Source organism: Megalobrama amblycephala, linkage group LG4 (genome assembly GCF_018812025.1).
Source record: "Megalobrama amblycephala isolate DHTTF-2021 linkage group LG4, ASM1881202v1, whole genome shotgun sequence".
Taxonomy (NCBI): Eukaryota; Metazoa; Chordata; class Actinopteri; order Cypriniformes; family Xenocyprididae; genus Megalobrama; species Megalobrama amblycephala.
In genome coordinates, this window is record NC_063047.1 from 33,109,764 (window position 1) to 33,134,649 (window position 24,886).

Genomic DNA, 24,886 nt, shown 5'->3' on the forward strand with positions numbered 1-24,886 from the left:
GATCTCCCAGCGCTGTCTAGTCTAACTCTGTCGAGACACATGTAAACACTTTATGAATGTTATAATGCAGCTAGAGCAGGAATCAAGGCTTCGTCAGGACAGCATCCTCACACAGAGAAGCTCTTTGGTTTTCAACTGCAGTAACTAATGCTCACTCACAGAATCAAACACTGCTGCATTTTATGTAACACATTTCCCGTGATGAAGTATGATATTGTTTGGGTCGTTGGTCCGTTGGTCTGTTGGGTCTGATTGCTTACACATCTCAAGCGAACCATCCCAGAATTCGTTTGCAATCGGGCCGAGACAACCTTGTTCACGTGGTCTTTGATCGGTTGTTTAGGTGCGGGTCCGAGTGCTATTGCTGTGTTCACACATCCCCAAACGAACTAAACCAAGGGAGAAAATGCACCAGGTTCCATAACAAACGCTCAGGTGTGAAAGCACCCTTCACCAGTCAGGTCTAGTACACCATTTTTGATTTTGATCTGTAAGCACAAGGATACGCCATTGTTCAAATGTTGTGTGTGTCAGGGCATAATGTAGAAGCAAGTCAGAATTCTCAATTCTGTTTAGTTCTAATTCAGTTGATTTAAATCAGCTGAAGTGGTGGTCACAAATCGAGTTGTTAAATTACAAACAATCTTATTTCAATGCTTATTTTGTTTTTTAGAAGAGCATTTGACTCTCTCTTTCTCTCTGGGTGGGTGGAGTCTCTGAAGGGACTGTAACCCCTGGAGCTGAGTTCTGGCTCAGAGACAGCTGCAGAGCTGTAGAAATGCTGATATGGTTGCCAGGCCTCCAGGGTTCAGCTATAATTCCTTTTAAATGTAGCCACTGTTACATTCCAGCACATCATCTAAGAGGTAGGAGAGACACATTTTTATTTAGCCGAAAGTTAGTCCAACATTCAGTCAGCAGCAGATGAAAGGCACAGCTGTGAAACACCAGGGAGATGTTGAAATGCAGTATGAGGTCTTGATATGGAGGACTTATGTTGGCGACTTGTCGTAGGAAGTGGTTTTCTGATGTTAAGTTCTTGCGAAAAAATTTGAAAGTTTCAGTGTGTGAATGTGATTTACACAACGTGAGGTCGTATTTATTTTTTAACTTTTACATTTACATTTATTCATTTTGCAGACACTTTTTATCCAAAGCGACTTACAAGTGAGGAATACAACATTCATTGTCAAGAGGCAAATCGACACAAGAAGTGCTCACAATACAAGTTTCAGACATCGCTTAGAGTAGAATAAACTAGAATAGGGTGGGATTTAAGGAAGTGAAAGCATAGTTTTTTTTCTGAAAAATAAACTAATGTAATAAATGTAAATGTAAATTTTTAACATGCTAAAATTTTGGATGGAAATTGCGGACTCAGTGTGCAAAGACCTAGAGTAAGAAGGCTTTAAGAATATTTAATGTCTTTAACAGTTGTGCTGAGAAAATCCAAATGAAGTCTGAATCGTCAGTATATAATGTATGTATTGGTCACCATTCATATAAAAGTATCAACTGTGTGTTTGCACATAAAGATGTTTGCAAGAGTATGTGGTGCCATTCACTTTTTTCAATTTACGATATCTCTCTGGCCTTTTTCAAGGCTGTGATGCACAACATTAAATCTATACCAAAACATTGTACTTCCTCTTGTAAACAGATTTGATTATAATTTAGTCCTAGTGAATCCCACATTAAATTACATCTGACTAGAAGACAGTTTTAGTTCTAAATGTACGCTTCACTCTCATCTTGCCCTTCTATCGTGAAGTCCACAAGCTTTAACTATGTACAGAGGCGCTGTACAATCTCACTGAATCACTGAAAAGCTGGTGAGATTAAGGAAAATGAGAACGAGGCACAACCTGGGGTTATGCTGAAGTAATATTACCAGGATGAATAATCCATAAAGTGTTGGCACAGGACTGCATACATTTAGAGAAGTAATACTGATTCCATTAAATATTAACAGTCATATTTAATAAGTATAAATCCACTTATGCACTTTTGCCATGGCTTGATAATGGACTGACTAAAACCAATATACATTGAATAAAATACTGAATAAAGTTTTAACAGGAGCTCTTTTTCAGCAAATTGGTTTAACAAATATGAAAATGTAATGTATAGATTGTCATGTATTGTGTAGAGTTAGCCATAGCGTTTAAAATGTGTGGTTTTGTTTGCTAGGTGAACTTCTGAGAGGTCACATTTGCTGTTATTTGTGACCATGGACCACAAAACCAGTCATAAGGGTCATTTTTTTAAAATTGAGATTTATACATCATCTGAATAAATAAGCTTTCCATTGATGTATGGCTTGTTAGGATAGGACAATATTTGGCCGAGATACAACTATTTGAAAATCTGGAATCTGAGGGTGCAAAAAAAAAAAAAATCAAAATATTGAGAAAATCGCCTTTAAAGTTGTCCAAATGAAGGAAATTTACAAAATACCTTCATGGAACATGATCTTTACTTAATATCCTAATGATTTCTGGCATAAAAGAAAAATCGATAATTTTGATCCATACAATGTATTGTTGGCTAAATTGTTGGTTTTGTGGTCCAGGGTCACATTTTGTTACTTTTCATGCAGTATTTATTGTGCAAAGGATTTACAGAAATGTGTCTCTAAATAAGCAAATTATATTTCCCTTTACAATCACAATCCCCATACGCAAATGTATCAAAAGACTGTTAGGAAATATAGCAGGGAAGAGAGAGCAGGCAAATGAATGTTTTTAAGCATCTTGTCAATGTACGGACATAACCTGTTTTTCCACTGGCAATGTATGCTCAATGTGTAGGCAGCAGTAAGCTGATTATTTTTCCAGGCATATTGTCGTCTTTTAGCAAAAAGCCAAACTTTGCATTCTTTGCAAAAATGCAATTTTATATTCTTGAAATGAATCATGTATCAAAACATTTTATACAAACATTCTAGTCTTTAAATTTGATTGGCTGTGCAGCGTTCCAAACGTAGTGATATATACTATTTCAAAAACTACCTGGCAATGAAAGCCCTCATATTATCTGCTAGTAATATCTGACTAAACAGTTGCATATAAAGATGTGGTCACCTATATATTGAGCATCTCTGATCACAAGAAAAGAAATAAAAACAAGAAATTTGCTTGGCACAGTCCCTGTTGATGTTTCTGAAGTTCATAAAATTGTATTAAGGCTAAATCTACATGACTTTAAGAAATGTTATATTATTCCCCAGCGAATTAATATGCCATATGTCCAACTTACATGCCTCCTGTGATTTGTTCGTACCTTATTTACTCATGGTGTTTTACTGGTGATGCTGAACATCACTTGCTCAATACATGCAGTCTTTGGACAATCAATCAAGCAGGTAGCGTCAAACAGAACATGAGACGAGTAGGCAGGCACATCTTACTACAAGCTGTGACTCACGTGTTGCAGAGGTTACTGTCTATCAGCTTGTTGACTCCTGATACTCACGTGCTGTAGTGCTATTTTCCTCACCACTGGACCCCTGGAGTGATCAAAGGCCATTATTAAAATGCAAACTTGTCAAAGTCAAACCTTCATCACTTAAATTAAATCATTTCAAGCTTGGCTGGCTCTCCTCTTCTCTACCTCCCCTTCATTTTTCATTTCCATCCCTTGCCCATCCTCATTTCAGGAAGACGATCTGCCACTCACGCAAAATTGCTTCCATTTGCATAACTGATGCTTCATTTGGGCTGGGACTGTTTCCGTGGCGATGTCACTGCACAATGGCAAGGAAGTGACAGCAATAACGAGCGAATGGAACTCTCCCACCTCTCAATTTAGGGATCAATCTTGCAGTCAAGGACAAGTGTTCCTTAAGTTGACATTTCCTTCACCCTCTGGCTGAGCAGATGTTCAGGCTTCAACTGTCTGCAGTACTCTGATAGTAAGTCATGGAATGATTTATTCAACATTCAGGATAGCCTGTAAGAAAATAGACAAATATGAGTCTGGATATTCTGTTGACTTCCATAGGTTCTCTAAAGCTTTTTTGGTTTTGGCTCTTCTTTTTACAGTGTATGTTTTTGTCAAAGCAGGAATCTTGTATCCACCACTAAATAAAAAAAATAAAAAAGGTAATTGCGACTTTTTATATCACAATTCTGACTTGTTTTCTTGCAATTACGAGTTTGCATCTCACAATTCTGACTTTTTTTCTCAGAATTGCATGATAAAAACTCGCAATTGTATCTTATAAAATCAGAATTGCGAGATATGACTTTTTTTCTCAGAATTGAGTTTATATCTCGCAATTCTAACTTTATAACATGCAATTGTGAGAAAACGTCAGTCTTTTTCCCTCAAAATTGGACATATAACACAATTGCGAGTTTATATCTCACAATTCTGAAAAAAGTCAGAATTGCAGGATTTAAACTTGCAATTGTGAGTTATAAAGTCAGAATTGCATGTTTTTAAAGACAATTCTGACTTTTTTTCTTCGCAATTGTTTATATCACGCAATTATGACTTTATCTCAGACAATTCTGACTTTATATCATGCAATTCTAACTTTATATCACGCAATTATGACTTTATCTCAGACAATTCTGACTTTATATCATGCAATTCTGACTTTATAACTCACAATTCTGACTTTATATCACGCAATTATGACTTTATATCATGCAATTCTGACTTTATATCACGCAATTATGACTTTATCTCAGACAATTCTGACTTTATATCATGCAATTCTGACTTTATAACTCACAATTATGACTTTATATCATGCAATTCTGACTTTATATCACACAATTATGACTTTATCTCAGACAATTCTGACATTATATCATGCAATTCTGACTTTATAACTCACAATTCTGACTTTATATCATGCAATTCTGACTTTATATCACGCAATTCTGACTTTATATCACGCAATTATGACTTTATAACACAATTCTGACTTTATATCACGCAATTCTGACTTTATAACTCACACTTCTGACTATATATCATGCAATTCTGACTTTATATCATGCAATTATGACTTTATCTCAGACAATTCTGACTTTATGTCATGCAATTCTGACTATATCCTGAAATTCTGACTTTATAACTCGCAATTATGACTTTATATCATGCAATTCTGACTTTATAACTCACAATTCTGACTTTATATCATGCAATTCTGACTTTATATCACGCAATTCTGACTTTATAACACAATTCTGACTTTATATCACGTAATTCTGACTTTATAACTCACACTTCTGACTATATATTATGAAATTCTGACTTTATATCATGCAATTCTGACTTTATAACTCACAATTCTGACTTTATATCATGCAATTCTGACTTTGTCACGCAATTCTGACTTTATATTGTGCAATTCAGACTTTATAACTTACAATTCTGACTTTATATCATGCAATTCTGACTTTATATCACGCAATTCTGACTTTATATCACGCAATTCTGACTTTATATCGTGCAATTCTGACTTTATATCATGCATTTCTGACTTTATAACTTGCAATTCTGACTTTATAACTGACAATTCTGACTTTATATCATGCAATTCTGACTTTATAACTCGCAATTCTGACTTTATATCATGCAATTCTGACTTTATAACTCGCAATTCTGACTTTATATCATGCAATTCTGACTTTATATCATGCAATTCTGACTTTATAACTCGCAATTCTGACTTTATATCGTGCAATTCTGACTTTATATCATGCAATTCTGACTTTATAACTCGCAATTCTGACTTTATATCGTGCAATTCTGACTTTATATCATGCAATTCTGACTTTATAACTGACAATTCTGACTTTATATCATGCAATTCTGACTTTATATCATGCAATTATGACTTTATCTCAGACAATTCTGACTTTATGTCATGCAATTCTGACTATATCCTGAAATTCTGACTTTATAACTCGCAATTATGACTTTATATCATGCAATTCTGACTTTATAACTCACAATTCTGACTTTATATCATGCAATTCTGACTTTATATCACGCAATTCTGACTTTATAACACAATTCTGACTTTATATCACGCAATTCTGACTTTATAACTCACACTTCTGACTATATATTATGAAATTCTGACTTTATATCATGCAATTCTGACTTTATAACTCACAATTCTGACTTTATATCATGCAATTCTGACTTTGTCACGCAATTCTGACTTTATATTGTGCAATTCAGACTTTATAACTTACAATTCTGACTTTATATCATGCAATTCTGACTTTATATCACGCAATTCTGACTTTATATCACGCAATTCTGACTTTATATCGTGCAATTCTGACTTTATATCATGCATTTCTGACTTTATAACTTGCAATTCTGACTTTATAACTGACAATTCTGACTTTATATCATGCAATTCTGACTTTATAACTCGCAATTCTGACTTTATATCATGCAATTCTGACTTTATAACTCGCAATTCTGACTTTATATCATGCAATTCTGACTTTATATCATGCAATTATGACTTTATCTCAGACAATTCTGACTTTATGTCATGCAATTCTGACTATATCCTGAAATTCTGACTTTATAACTCGCAATTATGACTTTATATCATGCAATTCTGACTTTATAACTCACAATTCTGACTTTATATCACGCAATTCTGACTTTATATTGTGCAATTCAGACTTTATAACTTACAATTCTGACTTTATATCATGCAATTCTGACTTTATATCACGCAATTCTGACTTTATATCACGCAATTCTGACTTTATATCGTGCAATTCTGACTTTATATCATGCATTTCTGACTTTATAACTTGCAATTCTGACTTTATAACTGACAATTCTGACTTTATATCATGCAATTCTGACTTTATAACTCGCAATTCTGACTTTATATCATGCAATTCTGACTTTATAACTCGCAATTCTGACTTTATATCATGCAATTCTGACTTTATATCATGCAATTATGACTTTATCTCAGACAATTCTGACTTTATGTCATGCAATTCTGACTATATCCTGAAATTCTGACTTTATAACTCGCAATTATGACTTTATATCATGCAATTCTGACTTTATAACTCACAATTCTGACTTTATATCATGCAATTCTGACTTTATATCACGCAATTCTGACTTTATAACACAATTCTGACTTTATATCACGCAATTCTGACTTTATAACTCACACTTCTGACTATATATTATGAAATTCTGACTTTATATCATGCAATTCTGACTTTATAACTCACAATTCTGACTTTATATCATGCAATTCTGACTTTGTCACGCAATTCTGACTTTATATTGTGCAATTCAGACTTTATAACTTACAATTCTGACTTTATATCATGCAATTCTGACTTTATATCACGCAATTCTGACTTTATATCACGCAATTCTGACTTTATATCGTGCAATTCTGACTTTATATCATGCATTTCTGACTTTATAACTTGCAATTCTGACTTTATAACTGACAATTCTGACTTTATATCATGCAATTCTGACTTTATAACTCGCAATTCTGACTTTATATCATGCAATTCTGACTTTATAACTCGCAATTCTGACTTTATATCATGCAGTTCTGACTTTATATCATGCAATTCTGACTTTATAACTCGCAATTCTGACTTTATATCGTGCAATTCTGACTTTATATCGTGCAATTCTGACTTTATAACTCGCAATTCTGACTTTATATCGTGCAATTCTGACTTTATATCATGCATTTCTGACTTTATAACTTGCAATTCTGACTTTATAACTGACAATTCTGACTTTATATCATGCAATTCTGACTTTATAACTCGCAATTCTGACTTTATGTCATGCAATTCTGACTTTATATCATGCAATTCTGACTTTATAACTCGCAATTCTGACTTTATATCGTGCAATTCTGACTTTATATCATGCAATTCTGACTTTATAACTTGCAATTCTGACTTTATAACTGACAATTCTGACTTTATATCATGCAATTCTGACTTTATATCATGCAATTCTGACTTTATAACTCGCAATTCTGACTTTATAACTCGCAATTCTGACTTTATATCATGCAATTCTGACTTTATAACTCGCAATTCTGACTTTATATCATGCAATTCTGACTTTATATCATGCAATTCTGACTTTATAACTCGCAATTCTGACTTTATATCGTGCAATTCTGACTTTATATCATGCATTTCTGACTTTATAACTTGCAATTCTGACTTTATAACTGACAATTCTCACTTTATATCATGCAATTCTGACTTTATATCATGCAATTCTCACTTTATAACTCGCAATTCTCACTTTATATCATGCAATTCTGACTTTATAACTCGCAATTCTGACTTTATATCATGCAATTCTGACTTTATATCATGCATTTCTGACTTTATAACTTGCAATTCTGACTTTATAACTGACAATTCTGACTTTATATCATGCAATTCTGACTTTATATCATGCAATTCTGACTTTATAACTCGCAATTCTGACTTTATAACTCGCAATTCTGACTTTATATCATGCAATTCTGACTTTATAACTTGCAATTCTGACTTTATATCATGCAATTCTGACTTTATATTATGCAATTCTCACTTTATAACTCGCAATTCTGACTTTATATCACGCAATTCTGACTTTATCTCAGACAATTCTGACTTTATATCATGCATTTATGACTTTATATCATGCAATTCTGACTTTATAACTCACAATTCTGACTTTATATTATGCATTTCTGACTGTATATCATGCAATTCTGACTTTATAACTCACAATTCTGACTTTATATCATGCAATTCTGACTATATATCATGCAATTCTGACTTTATAACTCACAATTCTGACTTTATATCATGCAATTCTGAGTTTATAACTCACAATTCTGACTTTATATTATGCATTTCTGACTTTATATCATGCAATTCTGACTTTATATCATGCCTTTCTGACTATATATCATGCAATTCTGACTTTATATCATGCAATTCTGATTTTATGTCATGCAATTCTGACTTTATATCACAATTCTGACTTAACTCGCAATTGTGACAAAAAAGTCACAATTGTGAGATAAAAAGTTGAAGTTACCTTTTTTATTTTTATTTCATGGCAGAAACAAAATTCTATACAGAGCAGTAAAGTGTAATGGGGCAGAATTATAATGATGTTTTTTAAGATGGCTCTCTGTACGCAGTATTACTGCATATTGCATGGGAGGTTCACAGTAATTTAGGAAAATCTGTCTTCCCTTTGATCATTAACATTCTATCATATCTATTTATCAGTGAACGATAGCTCAAGGATCAAATTTATACATTTTAAAGGGAAGAACTTGCAAGAGACATCAACCATCTGAGCCCAAAAGAGATGTAATATGAGACATGCCAGGCAGCCGCAAAGAGGACGCAGTCTGGGAGGTGCTTTGTAAATTGCGATGGTCTCTTTGAATGAGCAATATTGCCACTGACATTTCAGTAGCCGACAGATTCAGCTGAGCAGTTATTACAAAAACCAAAGCTGACAGGTTTGCTGTCTTTCTCTCGATGCTGTGGCGCATTGTGAAGTGCATTAGAGATATTTTCTCCTACAGCGAGGACTTTTTTTAAAGCGTTCTACTCTTACTCATTAAACACTCTCTGCTAACCTCTCTGTGCACTTCCAAACCAGAGCGAAATGATGTGAAGAAATTATTTTAATTTCCACAAACTTTTTAATTCTTCCCACGTGAAGATTAAGCTATTAAAAGATTGTATCTTCACAGGCTTTGAAGAAAGTATTTCAGAGGCTAACTTCAAACACTTTCTGAACCGTGTTCAGAAAGTAATACTTTCACATATATTTCAATTTGTTTTCTATTCATATGCAGAACATGAAAGGCCTGTAGATAGGTGAGAAATTAAGTAGTTATTTCAATTTTTAAATAAAAAGGCTTTGTAGAAAAGGCTTTGTTTCGCTCTCATTCTCCAGGTAAGATTTAGTAAAGGAAGTGCTACAGTGATTCAGGCCTGTTACACAGAACCGAAGTAATGACACTTGTCTTTGATCAAGGCGTAGGTATGTTCCCCTCCCCATTATAATGTGACTTTTGGAGTAAATCAGATGCTATTTATTTAAATCCCCTCAATATACAATATTTCTCTCTTTTTTTTGTGCCTTTTTCAGTCTGTGGCAAAGAGTTTCTGATCATAGTGTACAAAGTAATATGGGAAACATATTAGTGTCCTCTACATTGGCTATGAATTCATTCTTATGAGAGCTGTTCTCTTGATCCACAATAAAGTTATTTTGCTTTGATATCAAATTTTCTCTTTGTGTCAAAACCTGTAGAGAAATTTTATGACTAATCATAGTCATTATTCTTTCATCCTCTCTCCCTTTTTACTTTAAAGTATCAGGGTCATAAGAGAAAAGATATAAGAGCTGACATGAGTGGGAGAAGGACGGCACAAATTTGACTGACACCTCTGAATGACTTGGTATAAAGTAGCTGTCAAGAACAGGGCAATGTAATGTCACAAACTTGGAGTCGAGTGTTTTCTTTTGAGAATAACATTCTTTTTTCACTTTAAAAAAGATGCTCCCTTCCATATTTTATGGTTTATTATGATTTTCTGGACAGGAAATCAAACATTCAGATTGCAGTTTGTCTAAAATGTAACTGTAATTGTTCCAGAATTTCTTTCCTACGTGATAATGACCATTTTCTCCTAATAATGAATTCTGTTGTGATTATCAAATAAATGTAGCCATAAGGATTTAAATACCTTGTTTAATCTGCCTACACTTGCACAAAAAATAACATAAAATATGCTAATTTAGGCAATTACTCATTAGCTTCTTAGAATTTGCAATTAAATCCTAATATTAATGCCACCATTTTTCTCATTAGCTTCCACTTAATGTAATTAAAGCATACAGAAGCATGTGTTGCACTATTTGGTCATTTCCTTGAGCTGCCTGCAAATTGAATGGACAGAGCTTAATTAAGCTCATGCAAGTTTATAATATTCACTTCATTTGATTGCCTCACCACCAGAGGTTTAAGCTTAAAAACCGGATAATAACATCAATCAATTAATTAAACATTACTAGATCAACAGTATTATTCAACAATTGAATGCTGAAATAAAATAAACTTTTTTTGTTTTGGTAGTAATTCCAGAACACATTATTAGTGAGTCCTTGTTTGACTTTCTGATTCTGATTTCATTTTGACTTTTGAAATCTTAGTTATAAGGTGACATACTGTTTGCAAAGTGTTTTCTGTATAGCATATTATAAATAACCTCTTTGTTTAGCATATCAGTCATTAAACATACAGAATGTCACTTTGTTTTGTAAATTGTAAGTCCTTGAGGGCACTTCATATGATGCATTATGAACAACAGAATAATCCACTTGCCCTTGAAAGAGAGTATACTTGTGGAGACTCAGCAAACCTCCCTGAATGAACCTCCCTCACATAAAATGGAAATAGCCTCTTTGTGATGAGGTACTAAATAATATAGAAGGTTAGTGGAAATGATGACAGCATTTTTATTGGGCATCCACATAATGGTCTTCCTACACCTGCTTGTTAGGAGGGAGTTCACAGTGTCTTTAATGAGGACTCACAGATTAGGAACGCTTATAGGGGTCAGTTCCCACCAAGTCAATGATTCTCTCCTTTTTATTTCTTTTCTTAACTCCCTGTCAAAATTTAGAAGACCTTTAATAGGATTTCCCAAATAGAACATTTGTATTCAATTACAATAAAATCAATAATTACAAATTGAAAACAGCGGATAAAAGACCAAAGGACTTGGCTTGGTGGTCTGGCTCCATGTGTACGCTTTCTGTGCATGTCCCAGCAGCCTCCCATCCTTTCAAGCGGAACGGTGTCAGCAGGCAGCCATTACACGGGCCACTGTCAGTAGCATCCAACTCCAAAATAGCTCCTCTTGCAGTGTTTGCCTGGTTGGTTTCAGTCTCTGGCAGAGCGGAGAGGGGCTGGGTACTGTAACTCACAAAGTAGACAGATGAGTCCTACTCAGAGAGGGGCCCTCTCTCCATCTGCCCATGTAACAGAGCACAGGTGGAGAGGACATAGCTGATACCTTGTGCATCGAATTAATGAGCAGGTCCAAGGAATGCCTGTGTGTGTTTGGAGGTGTTTCAGTAAGGCTGAAAAGCAGGTGAAACATACAGTAGATTAGGCTGTAAGATTTTTTTTATGGATACTTTAGATTGTGATTGTGATACACTATGGCCTGGTTTCACAGACAGGACTTAGCCTAAGCTAGGATTAGGTCTTAGTTCAATTAGGCCATTTAAGTAGTTTTTATAAACATTCACTAGAAAAACACATTACTGGTGTGCATCTTGAGACAAAACAATGGCACTGACATTGGCATTTTAATATATGTCTAATAAATTACATTATTTTTAATTTTTGGGTGAACTAATCCTTTAAACCTTGTCTGTGAAACCGGAGGTATAGCTATTTTATGAATTAGTCAAATTTTATATTTTAAATTTCAAAAGAAATTTGTCTAAAATCTGTTTAGACATACAAAACATGCTTATTTAGTGGAGTATAGTATGTTTTGCTTTATTTTTAAAGTAAGGAACCTGCTGATGTTATTAAAATAATATACATTTTTTTATTTACATATGCAAAATGTAATGTACCTGCTATATGTATAACAACAGCTTTCAGTAAAACAGTAGCTAAACTTCTTTGTTTTCTTCTTTAGGTGGTGTTCTCATTTGTAGAGCATGCAGCTAAGCTGTACATAGAAAATATCATGAACCAGAGACATATATGAGAATGCATTCCTCCTAGTTATTCAGTAATGAGAATACTGTGCATTCATTAAACAGGAAAAGCACTGTAGGGTGCCTAAATTTCATAGAATATTAACAAAGAGCGCTGATTTACTGTTCAATCCTAGTCGTATAGGTGAAATTCCTCCAAAGGCAATGGAAGTAAAACTGTTTCATCTGCCCTTGCTTTTATGAGGAACTGTAAATTTGCTACAGAAAATCTGAAAAAAAAAAAAAAAACTATTTTATTCAGTTTCATTATTTCGTAAAGAGTGCTGTGTGAAGTGTGTTGGTTGCTCGTAAAAAAGTGAGCTTTGTGAATTATTCAGTGAGCTGTTTTGCATAGCAAAGGCCAGCAGAGAGGAGGGGGTTGTGGAGTCGGGTGAATCTTGAGTTGAGGAATGACACAGTGTTGCTTCCTCCTCTCAGCTTCTCATCACGTTAATTACCGTATCTGGCTCTCGTCGGGGCCACAGTACCTCTTGAGTCTCTGTCGCAGTGGGAAGAAAAGGATGTTTGCCTTTGTTTGCTTTCAGGGAGGGATTGATGCATTTAAAGCTACAAATTACCATGTAAATAACTTTTTAGGAGAATGACTTTTAGGAGAATATTCAACTGTTTCAGTCATAACATTTCTGCTAATCTGTAATATTTATGACCATCAGCAATGAAAAACAAAAAAGTTGATCATTGGATTTGATCCATATTCACAGACATTACTATTATTAAATGTCACGTCACTTAAACTAAAGAATAGTGAGATACAAATCCTAATTACTAAATCCTGGAGACTTGGGGACTTGATTGTACATGGTAGCAATACCTTTTCTCTTGAGATTTAGCAAAAATTTGAATCATATTTTTCAAAAATCACACACACCTGTTGCTGTGATATGATAATGATAAAAAGTCAATTACTACACCTCAAAATGGACACATCTGTCTGTTTTCTCTTAATTATTCATGCTTTAATTTAATAACATAATAAAAAGGAGACTTACATAAACAAGATGGTTACTGTAGAGCAGTGTTTCCCAACCCTGTTCCTGGAGGCACACCAACACTGCACATCTTGCATGTCTCTCTAATCAAACACACCTGATTCAAGTCATCAGCTCATTAGTAGAGACTCCAAGACCTGAAATGGGTGTGTCAGACAAAGGAGACATGCAAAATGTGCAGTGTTGGTGTGCCTCCAGGAACAGGGTTGGGAAACACTGCTGTAGAGTTTATTCTATGTTTATTTCTTCAACTGTTCTCCCAGGGCTGTCACAAAATGAACCCCCCACTCACAAATGTTGTATTGTCAATAGCCTGAAATAATTAGGGACACTCCGGTGGGGTTTGGTTTAATGACGCAAACTCTATCCTCCTCAAATGGCGTTCTCCTCAGAGAGAGGGACTCAGTCAGGACTGAAATAATCAATGATTTGTGGTTTCCATTTTGAGTCTCAGTGTGAAGCTGCTTAGTCTTGCTCCACTGCACAGTACGTTAGCTGTTCGCTTCATCGCTGTTACAGTCATCCTTTCTCTGTCTATGAGACACCGCCGCACACCCAGTTTGCATACTTACAGATTTTCATGAGTTCACACATAGTGCTTTGTATAATAGAGTAAAGAGTATGCATATCCAAGAGGAGGGCTCAAAGCTTGTAATTGGGCCCGAACCCAGAGTACTCACCACATATCCCTGGCTAGTATAGGACAGAGAGTTTCAATTGAGTTTTCTTTTTCTTTTTCTTTTTTTTTCATACGTTCAATATATTGGTACACCACTGGAATTAACCCTTTGACGCGTACGATCACACCGGTGTGATCAGTCTTGGCTGGCCCCAGGAGCGTACGATCACACTGGTGTGATTAGAACGTTCAGTGCATTACGTGATCAACTGCCAAATTCAAATGTGCGTGCGCGCTTTAACTGGCGCTAAACCAGAGACGGACGCGCGCAGCGCTTTTCATACATCACATATATGCAGTGTTTTCAACCAAATAATGTTTTAGTTTTCAGGTTTCAGCCATTTAAATGCACATGAGTACTAACAAAACAATATATTTAGAGTTTGTAAAATACACAATGATGTCTATAGAAGCGGAAATAACAACCCTTTCCATTATAACTTGACAACACGTTTAATTCATATCAGATACACATTGTGAAAGTAACTTAAAAGCTTACTCTATTCTTCCCCATTTCACCGGCACACTTACTTTCATGTATTTCGGGAGAAGTGGATAAATTCACGGGTTGTAAATCCAACAGATCCGATTCTCTGTCGGCGCAAACTAACATGGCGGCGCCCATCGCTCATATGGCTCAACTAACGCGATCGTTATAAAGGTGTTTAAACAGCAAAACACATCCACTTGCACATATTTGGCAATCGGAATATTAGATATTTCATGCTATAGTTAACAAATTTGTGAATATTTTGAATAAAAAAGGAAAAATTAAATGAAAGCAGATCATCATTCATACAGCGCTGCGGTGTGTCACATAACAAGCGATGACGCGTCACCATGGAAACCATAAAGTGATACGTTCTAAATAACGGTCGCCTTAAAAAACTCACGCTGGGGGGTCAGCCAGAATATTTGAAACTTACGTGCGAAAGGGTTAACAGAGTAGTTCTTCCAGACAGTCCCAAAGAACAAACGTATCTTTCGTTGAGATAATTCTGGAGGTTTTTCAAAACCTTTTGTAACTGAACCACATTTTTAAATGGCCCCTTTGAATAATGACACACCATAACTTTTCTCTTTCAATACTCATTTTCTGAATTCGTGATATGTGTCTGAAAATTCTGCCAGTACCACATAAGGAGGGAGCATGCAGGGTCCATTGCTAGTGGTTCTATTTTTAGCCATGTGTAATTTAAAGATAATAAGCTCTATTTGCATTTGCCAGCCCTATCAGACAGTACAGACTGAATTGCTTTTTTTTCTGTTTGCCTCCTTATTCACCTCAGCTACGCTAACTAACTCACTTTAATTTGCGCTCTTCTTTCAGTAGTATTTTTTTCCCTTTCATTTAATATTTTGTCTTACTTGCACTTAGTAGTTCTGTGCTTGTTAACTTTTACACAAAGAAATTAATAGGATTTTATCATTAAATGCAATATGCACTTTTATTAGTATTTATTAATAACAGTATTAGTATTTGATTTTTCTGTTTTGTGGCGTTTGAACACCATTAACATTAATTTCAACTTTTCTAGTACATGAAAAGAAGTACCACACTTGACTTTATACAGTGTAACAGTCTTGGTGGAAAAGCAATTAACTTGAATTTGTATTTGGTTTTTTGCTCATCTCCTCAGCCATCTAAAATCAGCACGCTTGAAATTAATTGGCCTCCTTCGTACAGACTTCCTACTAAGTTCCTGTCCTTCTCCTTAACATGGAAAAAAGCTTCCCAAATCAAAAGAACTACAAATCAGAAGTTTCTCATCTCAAGCCGAGCCATCTGTCTTCTTTTGTGTATAAAATAGAGCCCATGGGTTTGGACCAGCTCTCTTATCTTTTCAATCAAATTCCCGGCCCGCTGCTTCTGAGTGGCAACTGGCCCACATCTAAGCCTGGCGCTCAATGGAGTTCCTCTGTTGTAAGAATCTAAATCTGCTGCAGTGAACCATGCCTGATGTGTTAATGGTGGATCCTTTGCTCCCTCTGAAATGCCACACTCCAATCAGCAACCCCAGCTGACTCTTGTTCTTTCGTCCTCCACGCACATCCCTTTCACTGTAATTAGCTACAGTGTGCCCACTGATTGGACCCCTTATTCTCTTTGTCTATTAGCTGTGTACTGAGAGACATCTTCTTTCTCCCCAAGAGGCAGACAAGAAGTATCATGGAGATTGGGCTTATCATGAAAATCTAAATAAGGAACATTTCGTCTCTATCATTGCGCAACAAAGAATGCCTAATTTTTTAAAATTTGATTTTGCAGAGTAATTTACAGACTAGCTGATGGGCTTTGTGAGTCATTGTGATCTAATACGCATTCTTTGAACAGAAAACATATCTGTTCTTGATGAGGGTGAGATTAGCATTGTTAATTATGACCTTAAGAGAGGCATTACAATTCTCTCAGTGAGTGCACTACAGCACTGCTAGTTTTCTTTATGGTTAAATCTCTCAAATATCATATTTTAAAATAATAATAATTTCATATGTTATAATTTTTATCTTGTAGTAAATTATTATTATTATTATTTTACTTTTTACAGTAGATAGGCTACTGATTTATATTTAGCATCACTAATAAGACTAGGAAACCAAATGCTTTCAGTAAGAAACCTATGGCATCAATACACGGACATGAAGGGCACAGGAATTTTATTGTTATAAGATTATATACTGGGGTATAATTTAGTCATTATGACACCTTTATGTACCTTTAGCATATTATAGTGATGTGCTTGACCATGCTTCAGTTTTTAATTCCTTGGGATTGAGAATGGATTGGTATATATGTACGGAGCCATGGACATTACATGCAGGAAAAAAAATAGTAGGCTAAATTATGCGCACTATTACATTTTTTTTTTTTTTTCATGTCATGTGCGGGGCTCCATTACGGAAGAGGATTAGGGCCAAGCAATAATAAAAAAATAAAACCATCTCGAGATTAAAGTTGTTAAATTTCGAGAAAAAAGTAGAGAAAAAATGTTGAGAATAAATTCGTTAAATTACGAGAAAAAAAACTCGTTAAATTTCGAGAAAAAAGTAGAGATAAAATGTTGAGAATAAAGTCATTAAATTACGAGAAAAAAGTCGTTAAATTACGAGAACAAATTCGTTAAATTATGAGAAAAATGTCGTTAAATTTCGAGAAAAAATTCGAGATAAAATGTTGAGAATAAACTCATTAAATTATGAGAATAAAGTCATTAAATTACGAGAAAAAAGTCGTTAAATTATGAGAACAAATTTGTAATTTAACGAATTTGTTCTCGTAATTTAACTACTTTTTCTCATAATTTAATGACTTTATTCTCAACATTTTATCTCGACTTTTTTCTCGAAATTTAACAAGTTTTTCTCTCGTATTTTAACGAATTTATTCTCAACATTTTATCTAGACTTTTTTCTCGAAATTTAACGAGTTTTTTCTCGAAATTTAACAACTTTAATCTCGAGATGGTTTTATTTTTTTATTATTGCTTGGCCCTCATCCTCTTCCGTACTACGTAAATATGTGTATATAACTTTTTAATTTTTTCCTTTTGATTTTGAAATAAAACCTGGATGGACTCACTCTTAGCCATACTGGCCATTCTATTTCAAAACAAACATAGAACATGTTGCTTTGCTTAAAGGTGCGGTAAATAGATCTTGAACTACGCTATTGGACATTGTTAATATTTGAAATCAACCCAAACAAACCCACCCCTCTCTTCATTGCTCCGCCTCCAAAACTCACTCTTCAATCCGAACCACCCTGCTCCGAGTCAGTCTCAAACCCCGGCCTGATCGCTGCTGGCATGCGAGGCAAATGCACTATCAATGACGCTAAACACCACATTCTCTAGCATTTGTCAGCGCGCAGTGTTTTACCTGCACAACTCTGGCCACTGTTACACACGCAATGCGAGTGGATGTCTGTTTATCACAGCTGACGCGCAACAAAATGCTTCACGAAAAATAAAGCACAGTTGATGAACAAATGACAAGGAAGCAAAAAAACGCCTTCCCACTTAGCTCTCTCCAGCTCTTTTTTATTATTATTTTCAAATCTCCTTCTTGCTCGTTCTCTCTCTTCGACCGTAATACGCTATATATATATATATATATATATAGGTGTATGTGTGTGTATAAATATATCACAAAAATGATATATTTATACACACACATACACCTATATATATATACATATATATATATATATATAGGTGTATGTGTGTGTATAAATATATCATTTTTGTGTATGTGTGTGTATAAATATATCATTTTTTCCTTTTGATTTTGGAGTGAAATATTACCTGGGTGTACTTTTAACAGGTTTTGTAAGATTCACTCTTAGCCATACTGGCAGTAATTTCTCAAAGCAAACCTAGAACATATTGCTTGGCTTAAGGCAATAAGAAGAGAGTACCTTTGATTAGCGTATTTATTTTCATCCTGGAGATGAACTCTTTGTCCTACACTGCATTCTCCCCTTTCTGTCTCCCAGCAATCATGAAAGCTTTTTGATAGAGGTTAATGAAATGAAATAAATTGGCTTGTAATGCATGGGAGACTGTAAAGGTAATGGAATTTGAAGAGTGTCAGTGAGAATGGGGAAATGGGGCGGAGATTGTTTGAGGTCTGTGTTTCAAGGGCTGTGAAACATGGAAGCGGCGATATAGAGGAGAGCTAAATGTGTCCAGAGAGTAAGGTACTCATTTATACAACCATCCCCAAACCTTTCATCAATTAAAAATCATGATATCATTATATATCATATCATATCATAATATATTCATCACTGCTGTTCTTCTAGATACACTTAAACACACACACACACACACACACACACACACACACACACACGCACACACACACACACACACACACACACACACACACAAAAACTGCAGTAAGCATGACATAAATGTAAACTCAGTCTCTTTGTAATGTTTGTCTCTCTCTTAGCTTTTTTTTTTATTTTTTATTTTTTACATCATATTTCTATTCTGAGATTGTTGTAATATTTTCTATAGTGTACGATGGAGATATCAAGTGCAGACCATGTGCCTTCTCATCTGTCAGTATGAGATAGAGAGGTTGGTCAGAGACAAACAGAAACTCTCCCAGCAGACTCCACAAATTCCAAAAGCTCCTAAGGCATTACTGAGTTTCTAAAATAGAGTTATGTTTAACATGGAGAGGGAAAGAGAGAGAGAAAGACAACCTGTATCCAGTTAACGATGATGAGAGTTCTGCTAATGCTGCCTTCTGGTAAGTGATTTAAGTGATTTTGTTCTGAATGAAATGGACATGTTAAGACATTGTCATATTTCTTTTTCATTTTTTAACAAACAAATGTTTTTTTTGTTTGTTTGTTTGTTTTTTGCCTTACTGCAACAAGATTAAGAGCAAAGGATGCATGCTAGATGTTTAACTGTAACTGATGCTTTATCTATTTATTCAATTTATCATTCTTGTGCTACCAATGCGAATTATGGAAAATGTAGTTTGTCGTTAGTTCCACACAAACTAAATTGTAGTCATTCATTCATTCATTCATTCATTCCCTCATACATAAATACAACTTAATATGATAAATAAACCTACGTTTTTGTCATGATTCTTTAATTGACATCACATAAAACTAATCAGTGTGCAAAGAAAATCCCAATGGTAATTATTTTAGAACAGTGACTGTACACTCAGCTCATAAATATGATTCTGACATGACTTAAGGTAGCATTTTAAAACTAACTGCATGGTGTAGAAGATGAATATGTAAATGTGAACAAAATTCAGAGGACTCTCATTTCACCCCTGATCATGACTTCAGACAAGTCTCAGTTAAGGATATACAGATACATGAGTCCAATCAGGCAAGAGAAAACACTCTGAATGCACCCATTGAATCATTAACATATGCTTCAACATGTTTCACCCACCATTGCACTTGGGTGAAGTTGGAGTGGCAAGCTGTTGATTGCACATTGTGAACAGTGCCATTTTTCTCACAATGCATATCCACAGAATAATTGTTAAGCTGTTGTATAGAGACTTTGGCTTGAGTCAATGTGCGTGTGTGTGTGAACATCTGGAGTTTGCCTGGCATTATTTCCACAGCCTGGGGCAAAAGTCTTCCAGAGCGTGAGTGTGCGACAGAGAGAGAGAGAAAGAGAGGGGTAATTTGTTTTGTTTGAGCAGAGGGGACGGTAGGGAGTGAAGAGTGCTTAAATTGATTGATTGGTGGCTCATAGAGTAGTGGACCGGGCCATAATTACTCTTTGTGCCTGGTGTGATAAGGAAATTAATCAAACCATTATGTTGCTCCGTTTTATCATCAGGTAGCAATAATTGAATAAACTAACTTCACTTGTCTTCAGAATGACTTTCCCCGCTATATGTGCCGACCATCTTTTGCACAGAAGGTTGGACATTTTCCTGTTGTTTATTATATAAACAAGAAAATTATTCTGAAATGATTCCTTTTTATCATTCCATCTGCCTATCCGTATGTTCATCATCATACCTGTCTATAACTGCATCTGTTGTAAAGAAGCTTTGCTTTAGACACTAATGCAAGCTGTGTAAAAATGCACTCCAATCGAAGAAAGAAAGAAATCCAGTGAGATTTAAAAGATTCACATGCACAGCGAGGTTGTAACTTTCTGTTGTTATGTCGTTTTTGCGTACCTCCCGCTGAGCAGAACAAATGTGAGAGAGATGGGAGGGCTGGAATACGCTGCTAAATCAGTCTGATTGTTCTTAAATCCTTCATGTCCACTTGTATCGCTCAGCGGAGCCTTCATGCAGAGTTGGAAATAGGGCAGCCAATTCTGTTTGTGGATTTTCTTCTCGCTGACTACCCCACCACCACCCCACCCCCACTTGCCTAACTCGCTTTCCTTTTCCCCCTCACTCTGAAAGTGTCTCTACAAATCAATTACCTTCCCTTGCTCGTTTGGGATTTAGCGAGGACATTGTCTGTGGCAGATAATGAGGTCTGGTGCTGTGATTTTGTTTCTCCCATGATGCCACGCAGGTTATTTTCTCAGTGGAGGCAGCAGGCCTCATGTTGCAGAAATTTAAGCTGGGGTTATTGTCTTCCCATTTTATCAAATAAGAAGCAACAGCTCAGCTGTACACAGAGTAGAAATCAATGCCTGACAAAAGAATTACAGAAAGTACAGAACTTTGAAGACTACTTGGACTTGTAGTGATATGATGGTGAGTGATATGTTCATACACATTCATGTGTAATTGCATCTGACAGTGGATTCCATTTTTGGATGTGTTCGTTGGCCTGCATCAACTGCCGAAGGCATGAATATACCAAAATGATTTGGGTCAAAGTGCAAATTTCAATAGTACTTGCAAAGTTTTTTTGTTGTAAATAGCTACATGTTTAACTTTCAGTGTTTGTTCACACTAACAGCTAATCTGATTTGTTTTAGTTTGATATTCCCTATTCTGATAGGTGGGTCCAAGTGTCCCGCACAAGCCCTGAAAAGTGAAGCCAAAATGTTTCTAAACTTTTTACGTGTACGTGAGTGTTACGTGTTTGATGTTAAGAATGGGATGTTCTCATAACATTTTGGGCGAGACAACTGTTACCAAGTGTGGTGCAGATCAATGATATACAAACAGGGTAGTTTTTGAAAAACTTTACTTTGACGTTGTGAATGAGTTTACAAAAGAATTTAGAGAATAGAAAAACAATATATAACATTACACAAAGAAAGCTGGAGTGTCACCCAAATAAAAGAAATAAACAAAATAAACCGATCCTTACAACTAACCTCTAAACTGACTAACAAAAAAAAATGTGAAAATAAAACTGAAATCTTCAGCATATGCGACGCCCAAACTAAACTATCATAATCTACAAACAAAAATACATAGGTGGTGCGACACTCACAAACCTAGGCTAACATAATACAAATTAATCTAACCAAAACCATAAACAAAAGCTCAAGGCTATGTTACTTAGTTAGATGGAGTAACTTTAATTTGACACGCACAACGGCAAAACTCCAACACGGACATTGTTACACAAATCTATAAATAGATCAAAGCTCACGTCACAAAGCAAAACTGCACAAAGTGAGTTAACCGACGAAACAAATGGCAATAGCCCAAAACGAATGGCAACAGCCCGAAACAACTGGCCACGTTGGAGCACGAGGTACGCTGGCCTGGCGCACGCCACACACAGTCAATTCAAGCCCTTAAATACAGCTGGCGCATCAACAAATAGGCAGGGCATCATGACGTCAGAAATAAAGATTGGCAGCCGAAGCAGCCAATAAACGCCGACCTGCAGACAGAGAGAAAGTAGGGCAGAAGAGCGTAAAAAGTGCACACACAACACACGTGAAACGTAACAGTGAGGGTCAGTGTACAGTGTGCGTGACACGAATTTCGTCATCAGAAGAGAATGCAGTAACGGAGGCCTATATAGATGACAGATTGTGCGAAGAGGTTAGAAGAATGAAAGAATGCAAATATATTTACATGGGTTTTAACTCGGGGCGAAAGATTTCTCAAAACTGCGCATACGTCGAGCACCTGTGAACGCGTACGAGTCAAGTGAAGTATACTTTGCAAGGCTGTGCGTTCGACTGTGACATATGCTAGCGTACGCATAAAAAAAACTAAGTAAACCCAGGGGTTTCTGGTACGTGAGACAAACTAAACAATCAAATGACGCTTTTTTTTCTAAAGATGGCTTCTGTCATTTTAGGGAGTTTTTATCACACTGTTTTTTAAAGGTTTTTTTAAAGTTTTTTTTACTGTTTTCAAGTGCTCGTTTTTTTTTAAGTAAGTTTGGTTTTAGTTAGTTATTTGATACTATGAAAATGGGAGTGTGACATCATGATTGACTGCTGAGATTGACAGCTTCTCTCTGGGAAGTAGTCTCTGAAGCACCAACAGATATCGCGCCTCCACTTCTCGCTTACTACTGCGCAGACTTGTGTCCCGAGTTCACTACTGCTCAGACTCAGGTCTCGAATTAGTGCAAGATGTCAGCACCATATGGAAATTGGCAGCTTCACTTTTCTACAATGGAAGGGAGTGAAGGTGCATCGTCCATCTTTTTTTACAGTCTATGGGTGGGTCTAGGAGGGATGCAGATCCTAGAATTGCTTCCATAAGGTGACATGAGATCAGTTCCTCATGTAGGGTTCCAAGTGTGTGTGTGTATTATACAACTTCCATAATTAGCATAGTGTAATTATCCATTCGTATTGTTCTTGACCTGGTAGCAGTGTGATGCCGCAAGTTTACTTATCTTTAGAGCTTTAGATTACTGGAGCAAGTCGCAAAGATTTACAATATAAAATTTCCTTTGCTTTCCGGTCATTAATCAGATTACATTCCATGCAGAGGATCTTCTTATTTTTGGAAATCTTTAAATGATGAATATGAAGTCTTGATTCAGAACGACATGTCCATTTGCCTAAACATGGTTTAATTGCCATGTCTGGCCTAAGCATACCCATCATTAGTATCAATATCACAATAAAAAGAGGTTGCCTTTTAACCCGAATGTTAGACAAACAATATAATCACTTTTCATTTTTATAGATGAAGCTCTGGAGTCAGTTAATCGGTATCCACCCTTAATTAACACGCTCAATCATGTCTCTCTCAAAATGATCTGCTGCCCGCCTTTTTCACGATAGTGATTATCAGTTGTTTGGGTGTGGATTTGACAGGCCTAATAGCACTGGATAGCCTCAGTGAACTACAGGATGGACTGGGGACTCGTATATCAAATGTGTCCGCAGTGAGAGGATGGTGTCTCGTTTTATGCCTGCTGTCCTCTCGCAGACCGAGAGCCTAGGGAGTAGTCTGTGAGGCTTTTAGTACTAGAGATAAAACATAGCTCTGATTTTAATGGGTGTTTTTTTTGTGTGTGTGTGTGTAGGGGGGAGGGGGGGGGTAATTTCTACAAGAGGGAAACACAAGGATAAAAGAACATAAATGTCCCAAAAATTAAACATCCATCTGTATCAATGTGAAGAATTTGTTCTACATTTCTTATTGTCTGTGACAAGTCTTCTTGTTAGTGTTAACGGCACTAATTAGTCTGTGTGTTAAGGCGTATAATTATGGGTCATAAGTTAGCTTGCATGAAACATCTCATACTTGTTCATATCTGGCTGCCATGGTAACTAGCAGCATTCTTAAATAACTCTTCTTCCCAGATGAATCAGATCAGGCTATGAGTGTCTTTAAAAGCGATTTAATGGAAAGTGAAACAATAAGCAGTTCGTTATCAGAACTCGGCAAGTATTTTGATTTACGCTTATTCACAGATACATAAACTACTGTGCTGCATATGTATGTGCATCCAAGCAAGTTAGGTTATGACAAGAAGGGTTAAGCCTGTGTTTAGTAAAATGTGTTC

General features: G+C 35.7%; 1 protein-coding gene and 1 long non-coding RNA gene across 3 annotated transcripts in view; one reads left to right on the top strand and one right to left on the bottom strand.

Moving 5' to 3' along the window:
- Window positions 1-24,886, top strand: part of srrm4 (serine/arginine repetitive matrix 4) — a 67,687-nt gene that overhangs the window by 4,707 nt on the left and 38,094 nt on the right. The gene's annotated exons all lie outside the window — the stretch shown is intronic.
- LOC125267373 lies at window positions 11,518-13,278 on the bottom strand. Its single transcript, XR_007184662.1, has 3 exons — window positions 12,920-13,278; window positions 12,670-12,767; window positions 11,518-12,162 (listed from the first exon to the last, which is right to left on the bottom strand). It is a non-coding gene; the product is annotated as an uncharacterized LOC125267373 (long non-coding RNA).